The sequence below is a fragment of the Macaca fascicularis genome, chromosome 8 (assembly GCF_037993035.2).
Source record: "Macaca fascicularis isolate 582-1 chromosome 8, T2T-MFA8v1.1".
Lineage (NCBI taxonomy): Eukaryota > Metazoa > Chordata > Mammalia > Primates > Cercopithecidae > Macaca > Macaca fascicularis.
Genome location: NC_088382.1, coordinates 141,100,713 through 141,103,770, shown reverse-complemented (window position 1 = coordinate 141,103,770; position 3,058 = coordinate 141,100,713). Strand labels below are relative to the sequence as shown.

Below are 3,058 nucleotides of genomic sequence, written 5' to 3'. Positions count from 1 at the left end.
ATACCAAATGTTGGTGAGAACAGTATCAAGTATTTGTGTTGCTTTCATATGTAGCTAGTAGGAAACATTGTCTTTTTCTCTGTTTTTAATAGTTTAACTTTTATTTTAGCTTCGGGGGTACAAGTGGAGGTTTGTTATATAGGTAAACTCATGACTCAGGGGTTTGGTGTACAAATTATTTCACTTACCATGAGATCCAGAAATCCCACTCTTGAGTATTTATTCCAGTGAAATGAAAACTTATGTCCATGGAAATACTTTTATGTGTGTTCATAGAGATAATTTATAATATTGCCAAGCCAGAAACAACTCAGATGTCCACCAATAGAAGAGTGAATGGATAATGTAATGGAGAACTAGTCAGCAAAAGAAAGGAATGATTTGCTTGTGTATTCAGGAACATGGATCAATCTCAAAAGCATTGTGCTAGTGAAGGAAGACATACACAAAAGACTATATTGTACATGTACACAATTAATATCAAATTGTAGAAAAGACAAAACTCTGCCAATATTCTCATTGCTCTGATTAATAATCAGGACAGGCTAAACATTTGCTGTATATATTTTTTAATTTTTAATTTTAATTTTTGTGGGTACAACATTCGCTATATTATGATCATGCATGTGTCCTCAAACCTAGTTCTTTTCCTAAGTCTAGTTTTATAAATGCTAATGATGAACCCGGAAAAGAAAAAGGAGATAAAAAAGACATAATAAAGAAGAGGCATAACTTTAGTAATAGAAACAGCTCAATGGTTTCCCAGGGCTGCATTTGAGGGAAGACATTAATTACAAAAGGTCATGAGGAAAGTTTTTGGGGTGATATAAATTTTTTGTATCTCAATTTTGGTGGGTAAGTGACTATACTAGTTTGTGAAAACATAGGAAATATGTACACTTAAAATGAGCAAATTTTATTTTATCTCAATTATACTTACAAAATGTCCTTTTAAAATGATTGACAGTAGCAAGTGCTACTGGTTAAGCACCTGGCTGAGACGTGAAAGAGGCTGAACTCCTATACACTTGTTGATGAGAAAGTAAAATGGAACAAACACTTTGGGAAACTGACCACTTCCCTCTCGAAGCTAGACACATTGCTCATTAAATATTCCAGGAGTTCCATTCCTAAGTATTTGACAAAAATAAATGAAAATGTACCTTTATACAAAGGCTTGTACAGAAATGCTTTTTGAAGCTTTATTCACAGTAGCAAAAACCAGCAAATCCTATATACAAGTATTAATCAAGAAGTGAATGATAAATAAAATGAGGTATATCCATAAAATAGAATAACAATATAAATGACCATAACAGTAACAATATAAGTGAACTATAGATATGTAAAAACATGGATGAATCTCAGAGTCACTATGTAGATTGAAAGATGCCATACACAAAAAGTCCACATTGTACAATTCTACTTACAAAATGTTTTAAAATGCCAACTAATCTACAGTGAAAGAAAACTAATCAGTGGTTGCTTGTCTATAATGTTCACTACTGGTGGTCCGGTGCCTCCCAAAAGCCTTACACATAACAGGAATGACAATGACAATGACAATGATGATGATGATGATGATATACCTACTCGATATGTATTTATTGAATATATAATGTATTAAGAGACTATTAATAATGACCATAACTCCTAAAGTAGAATTATGGTGGAGGCCCATTATAAATCTTAACACCAGAGACCAATAATTAAGGGATATGTAGTGGGGAGTAGGCAAGTGATATGAGAGCATTGGCTTAAAACAAATGTATTGAGAAATGTGGAAGCAATTAATCAGCCATGTGTGGATGGGATGAAGATAGTCTTATATAACTAGGGACTTTGACTAATTCTTCAGTGAGTTACTGGATTTATGAAAATAATACATAAGGGGATAGGGCCTGAGGCCCATTCATGTAGGTGGGAGTGACAGCGGGAGCTCTGCAGAGCAGTCACATTAACTGTGGTATCAGAAAACTGGTGTAAATAATTGTCATGTGTCCTACAAGTAGTCTGTTATTAACAGCAGTACAGATCTATGAATGTTGTACTTTGGATTTTATAAGTAAAGTGGATCCAAGGTTAATTCAGTAATAAGTTTGCTCTTACTTGCCTTCTGATACATTTTTTTGAAAGGGACAGAGAAAGTTGAGGTTAATACGAATGTACATCTTAAGTCTACATGTACTAGTAGTATGTTGCACAGATTCATGCCTTCTGTCACGTGTTCTTCCACATAGTAAAGGTAGAGAAGTGCTGCTGTGAGTTATACCTGAGTGTTTAAGAAAATGTGGTACAGATAGAATACTATGCAGCCATAAAAAAGAATGAGATCATGGTTTTTTGCAGGAACACAGATGGATCTGGAGGCCATTATCCTTAGCAAATTAACACAGGAACAGAAAATCAAATACTGCGTGTTCTCACTTGTAAGTGGGAGCTACATGATGAAAATTTGTGAACACAAAGAAGGGAACAAGAGACAATGAGTTTGGAGGGTGGGAGGAAGGAGAGGAGTAAGAAAAAATAACCACTGGATACTAGGCTTAGTACCCGGGTGATGAAGTAATCTATACAACAAACCCACGTGACACAAATTTACCTATATAACAAACCTACACAGGTACACCTGAACCTAAAATAAAAGTTAAAAAAAGAAAAAAGAAAACTAACAGGACTGAGCTTGGAGCCTCTTGAGGCAACAACGGAATTGGATATTTAGGTCTGGTAAACCTTACACTAGGTGCAACAATAACTAACATGTCCTCTAACAGACTCAACTGTCTCATAGTAAGTGATAGGTTTTAGAGATGCGAAAATGAACTAGAAATAGAAGCCTGTTCCCAAGAAATCTGAAGTACTGCAGGGAATCTAAAACTCTTCCCTTAGGCTTGGCTTTCATGCTTTCTTCCCAAAACGTGACTCCCTGAAAAAGTTTAAGAACTTCCTCCTCTTTATCCTCCTTCCAACTCTTTCCCCCAATTTAATTGTTATTATTACTTTTAATTTTATTTATTTATTTATTTGTTTTGGGAAACAGGGTCTTTCTTACTCTACC

The 3,058-nt window shown here is 34.8% G+C and overlaps 1 non-coding gene across 1 annotated transcript; it reads left to right on the top strand.

Moving 5' to 3' along the window:
• The first annotated feature begins 556 nt into the window (after positions 1-556).
• On the top strand, positions 557-683 carry LOC123575380 (small nucleolar RNA SNORA72). Its single transcript, XR_006700672.2, has one exon. It is a non-coding gene; the product is annotated as a small nucleolar RNA SNORA72 (small nucleolar RNA).
• The last annotated feature ends 2,375 nt before the right edge of the window (positions 684-3,058 follow it).